General features: G+C 35.3%; 1 long non-coding RNA gene across 1 annotated transcript; it reads left to right on the top strand.

Moving 5' to 3' along the window:
• Positions 1-203: 203 nt before the first annotated feature.
• LOC311296512 lies at positions 204-5,898 on the top strand. The gene is made up of 5 exons (XR_014628609.1): positions 204-984; positions 1,213-1,240; positions 1,398-1,644; positions 2,037-2,197; positions 5,805-5,898. It is a non-coding gene; the product is annotated as an uncharacterized lncRNA (long non-coding RNA).
• The last annotated feature ends 432 nt before the right edge of the window (positions 5,899-6,330 follow it).

Below are 6,330 nucleotides of genomic sequence, written 5' to 3'. Positions count from 1 at the left end.
ACATATATTTGACTTATCTGAGAACACAATATATGCCTGCAACATATATCTATACATATATTTGACTTATCTGAGAACACAATATATGCCTGCAACATATATCTATACATATATTTGACTTATCTGAGAACACAATATATGCCTGCAACATATATCTATACATATATTTGACTTATCTGAGAACACAATATATGCCTGCAACATATATCTATACATATATTTGACTTATCTGAGAACACAATATATGCCTGCAACATATATGAACATTTATGTGTCCAAACATGTGAAGAAAATATTTGAGTTCATCCATATATGATACCATATATCTGCATATATTACAGTATAGTATTGGTTTCTCGCATATATGGACAACATTAATTATAAATATGTGACATACATATTTGTTTTCAACATATTTAATAAATGTATGTAAACATACACTGTAACCCTTTACTGTAAATTTACAACGAATTTCTTACAGAATTGTACTGTATTTCCATAATACAGTATTAAGATGTATATTTTACAGAACAGCTGTAAATATACAGCACATTTCTGTTTTCGTCCTGATAAATTCGTTACCATCATACTGACTGAAAAGGCATTGCATTGTGGGATTGATTTCTTTCGCGCTCAATTCAGTTCAAATGTGACGCGTCATGCGAGCAGCAGCAGACAGTAACGTTAGGCAGCTACAACAGGCAAACTCGTTTTGTCAGCGGGATTCACTGAACATTATAATCATTCCTGTTATCAAGATAAACAATGTCTGCGAATCTGTGAGCAATTTTAAAGCTTTTTTGAGGTTCGGTTCGTGTTTCAAACATTAGTTGCCTGTGACGCAGCAGAAAATGGACGACGTTAACGGTAGCAGCTACCTGAAGACGGATGGAAGAATTTGTCATTGAATAATCTAACCTGCGCGTGACGATAAGTGGGATTTAGAGTTTGAGAAGATGGAGAATTGTTCAACTGAGTGATACGGTAAGCCAATATCTATTTTTTTTTTTTTTTTTTTTGCGTTTCTACATTGTTTTCACGTATTTGGTTTGATTTTGCGAACGCGGTTTAACGTGGCCGCGCAAGCAATTCACTGACTCTGTTCCACCTGTTTACCAAGTAACGTTAACTTCAACATTTCATATAATAGGCAACCTGTACCACCATGCTATTTGCATGACATGCATTTGATATATATTTTTTTCGTTTTAGGCTTTGTAATCTGATGGCCATTGTTAATGTAAGTGCTTTTAAGTAGTGTTACAGTTATAGTTTATGTGTTAAAAAAAAAAAAATGCTGTCAAATTCTGTCAGTTCTGTGATCGTGCTTTTGAATCGTTGTCAGAATTTTGCTAGCACATGAAAATCCATGTTCCTAATGCTGTTTTCAAATGTAGTAGGCCTATTCCTGATTGCCATCCCATGGTCCTACAACTACTCCTAATTCAAAGAAGTTAGACGGTGTTATCCTTCAAGCAGATAAGTAGAGATTATTCAGCAAATCTCATTAATTTGTAATATGTTTATTATGTTTTGGTTCTGTTGATCAAGGTTGTGCTGTCCTTTTTAAAAATTGTTTCAGGAATTTGCATCGCTGATGTCCAGCAATCTACATTTGCCAGAAAGTCCACGACTTATTTCCTGGTATGTAAACATTAAAGGGGTAGATGAAACCTAAAATGAAAAGCCATCATTTACTCACCCCACTGCAAAATATGTTTTTCTTAATTAGTGTTTTTATTTTGTTTCCAGTCCAGATATCTACAATTCTTACATGAAGAAGCATTTAATAGACACGTAAAAATTGTCTTGTTTTCTTAAAGAATAAGTCAAAATTAAGTGAGTTTATGCTTAAAACAAACAAAATTATATGACAGTGCATTTTAGCATTCTAACCAATTTTAATTTTTAGTTGAAAAATGTAATTCATAGAACTATGAATAGACAACTACATCGAACCACAGTGGAATCCACAGTAGTTATTTTAATTATTAATATTATTTATTTATTCTTTATTTTTTTTTATTCCATTACAGGTCAATCTCTAAGCAACCAGTGCTGGATATTAAGTTTGGAAGGTCAAGGTGTGTGTGAAGGATCACAGCCTCTTCATCACTGGCCTGGCAGCGCTGTTTGCCTCCTCCTATATCTTCAGCTTGCAGTACAGGAAGAGGCAGCACCTTGAGTTTGTTCAGAGGTTAGTCATTGGCATATTTGCCATTCATATATATATATATATATATATATACCGTATTTTCCGCACTATAAGGCGCACCGGATTATAAGGCGCACCTTCAATGAATGGCCTATTTTAGAACTGTTTTCATATATAGGGCGCACCGGATTATAAGGCGCATAGAATAGAAGATACTGCAGTCAAACGTTTGACTGGGTTTGCGTTATGCAGTGGTCACCAACCTTTTCAAGCCTAAGATCACATCCAAAGTCCAAATGTAAACCAAGATACCTTGTTTATACTCGACGCGTCCGCATGAGCGCGAAGTTAATAAAAAAAATATATATATCCGTCTGCTCGGGCAGATTCGGCTTAACAGCGCGCGCGCCTCTGAATCCGAAGATGCATGACTTTGAGCCGAATCTGCCCGAGCAGACGGATATTAGTAGTATATCTCATCACACCGGCACCCAGTTTGCGCGTCTAAATCAGTTATATGGTCTGGTGTTCAGTCTAAAACAAAACAGTTGCGTCAAGTATAAATGCCTCGTCTGTTTGGGGAGTTGCGCGCGCAGTCAGCGGAGGCTCGCGCTCCGGTGTCAGGCGAAAGTATAAACAAGGTTTAAGTCAGCGGTTGTTTAACAGACGTTAACATAAGGCGCCAGATCCATATATAAGGCGCTCCGGATTATAAGGTGCACTGTCGTTTTTTGAAAAAATTAAAGGCTTTTAAGTGCGCCTTATAATGCGGAAAATACGGTGTGTATATATATATATACATATATTAGACTGAATTGTGTCACTAACCTTGACTTGACAGTATTTATTATGTTGACTACTGGTATGAACAATATGGCCCTGGTTTCCATACAGGGCTTAGCTTAAGACAGGTCTAGGCCTTAATAAAATTAGAGTATTTAAGCAGATTTTATAATAATGTATCATAAAAAAAAAAAAAAAACATTACTGGTGTGCATCTTGAGATAAAACAGTGGCAGTCATATATTTTAAGATATGTCAGTGCAAGTTGTTTTCAGTTGAAGGATTAGTGAAAATTCTGTCATTAATTACTCACCCTCATGTCGTTCCAAACCTGTAAGACCTTCGTTCATCTTCAGAACACAAATTAAGATATTTTTGATGAAATCTGAGAGGTTTCTGAACCACCCATAGACAGCAACGTCTTTGCAACTTTTAAGGCCCAGAAAGCTAGTAAAAACATTGTTTAAATAATCCATGTAACTAGTGCAACCTTAAAGGAGAACTCCGGTCAATTTTAACATTGAGCAAATTTTTTTGTAAATTTGGAGTGCTGTCAGTACAGAGAACAACGACAAAAAATCGGTGTTGCCTACACTGCATAGAATATGAAAACTGACCACTGCATAGAATATGAAAAATATGAATATCTTTGTCAGTCAGCTGTCAACAGGCCTAAACAAGCCATGGCACCAAGCACAGAAACACAATCAGTAAAATGTTATCTAATTATTATAAGGGATGTCCCGATCCGATCCACGGCATCGGTATCGTGCCGATACTGGCCCAAAACGCTAGATCGGATATCGGAGGGGAGAAAAAAAATTATCCGATACCTATGATCCGATACCCATTAGGGGTGGAACGGTACGTATTCGTACTGAACGTACGTTCGGTGCATGGATTTACACAGAGAATACACGGTATAAAAATAAATAAATCTCGCGTGCACATTAATTAATGTAATACGGAACTAACGTTACTGTTAGATAAGCGCATATGCGGGTTCTTTAGGGACACCTAATCTGTAGCCCACCTTAGCTCTGAACGCGCGTCTATATCGCTTCAAACTTATACGCGCGCGGCGCGTCCTATTCGCTTTGGACGCGCGAATGGATTCAAACTGTTCAAGCATCGAACTAGACGCGATAGACGCAAATTTGCCGCTCTATTCGCGTTTGGCGTGAACGCAGCAAAATGAACAGGCTGCGATGTCAAGATTGCAATGCTGGAGTGTGTGTGTGTGTGTGTGTGTGTGTCAGAGAGAGAGAGAGGCACGGGCGCGATCGAACAGTGGAAACATAAAAACCTACTCCGTCATTTTCATACAGGACATCATTAAAACTGCAAAAACTGTTTAGCCTACTTATATTTGTGTAAAACACAACATTGTGCTTTTGTCAAACTGTAAACTCTTGTCAAACTGTAACTGTCACACACAGACACGCGCTGTTTAAAAGCAAAAATGATCTCATCTTTTGGACATTCATCATTGCATTGGTTTTCATTTCTTGTCCTAAAACAGGGCACTAATCTGTTTATTTTTAAGTTACACATTCTACATTGAATAAAAAAGAAAATCAAATGTGTTTTTAAAAGTAGTAGTATTTTATACAGAAATAAATTTATAATTCAGATGAGAATAAAGTTAAAGTTAATTAAAATTTTAAGGAAACAAATATATTGATCTGAAATATAGCAAATTAATTTTAAATTCATTCAGGTTACCAAACATATCTCAAGGTCTTTTGAATAAAGGGTGGCAGTCTTTCATTATCAACTGTTGTTGTGGACTATATACTGGAGAAGTATTTGTTCTCCATTTGAGTGAGATGTTTTTATGTGGCTAATTGAGCAAAGTGCTTCCATTATATTTTATTATTATTAGTATTAGTTCAAGAATAAAATAAAAATATCGGATTGATATCGGTATCGGAAAATAGCCAAAGCTTCGGTATCGGTATCGGAAGTGAAAAAGTGGTATCGGGACATCCCTAATTATTATCAAGAAAACTTTGAAAATATCGATCGAGACATATTTTGTCAATATTGCACACCCCTAATGCATGGTATTAATTTTGATTTCTTCGGGTCTTAAAAAGCCTTAAATTTGACTTTAAAAAATGTGCAGAAACCCTGCATCATAATATTTAGGTTGAACCACTGTAGCTATATATTTACCAATGTTTTTACCACTTTTCTGGGCTTTGACAGTTGCAATGATATTGATATCAATGGAAGGACAAAACTATCAGATTTCATCAAAAATATCTTCATTTGTGTCCCGAAGATGAACAAAAGTCTTGAGGGTTAGAAATAATGACAGAATTTAAATTTTTGGGTGCAAACATGCATTTTAGTCTGGTAAATCATGTTGTCATATATGCAATAAACATTGCAAGGCTTGCAATTAAGTTAAATTATTTCTGTCACAAAGGTTTGGGCTGGATTCTGGCAGTGTGTGCTCTATATAAACGGAGAGTCTAAAGACTGCCTTTCCACTGATACTCTGATGGCACCGGATGAGGGGATGATATTGTTAATGAGCTGGGTGATGAGTAGACAAAAGTTGTAGAATAAAACTTTAAATCTGGCAACCCCACTTCCAAAAATTTAGTTAGTTGACAGTGCGCATGTAAACAGACACATTGAGTTGATGTATTTTACCAGGGCAGAACAAATATCAGTTATTGATCACAACATCCAACATTGCATTTTTTTTTTTTTCACAACATCCTACATTGAATTTTTTTTTTTTATGTTGTTCAGTTTTAGACAGCTTTTGTGCTGTCTCTCTTTGTCAAAATATATACCTTCAGTTAATAATATTTAATTGTTGTTTGTTATTTAATTGTTGTTCGCCTTTTAGACGCTTTCTTGACATCAATCCTGAACGTGGATCAAAAACAAAGAAAGGACAAGTAACTTCAAAGAAAACTGGCCAAGTTGTGCAAAACAAGAACACCACAAACGAAGTTTCGTTTGCACTTTTATGGACTTCAAAAAAGAAACAGCATTTCACTGTCGTTATAAAGCTTGGAAGAGCCAGGACATTTTTTAATAGAACTCTGATTGTATTCGTCTGAAGGAAGAATGTCAGATACACCTAGGATGACTTGAGGGTGAGTAAATCATGTGCTAATTTAAATTTTTGGGTGAACTATTCCTTTAATTAAGTGCTAACTGTTACCTGTTTGTTGTTAAGTGTTAAAATTGCATTTTATGTTTAAAAAGTAATTCAGCCAACATGTTCACAGAAGGCAATTTAACTAAATAAATGTTTTAAAACTCAGAAAATGTTGTTTTCTTTTTCCTAGTGTGACTACTCTTATGAAACCTTAAAGTATAATATTTTAATTATATTTTAATTATGTAATAAATAAGTAAAAATACAA

The sequence above is a fragment of the Rutilus rutilus genome (assembly GCF_951802725.1).
Source record: "Rutilus rutilus genome assembly, chromosome: 1".
Lineage (NCBI taxonomy): Eukaryota > Metazoa > Chordata > Actinopteri > Cypriniformes > Leuciscidae > Rutilus > Rutilus rutilus.
The sequence above is the reverse complement of the archived record's forward strand: the minus strand, read 5'-3'. Positions and strand labels throughout refer to the sequence as shown.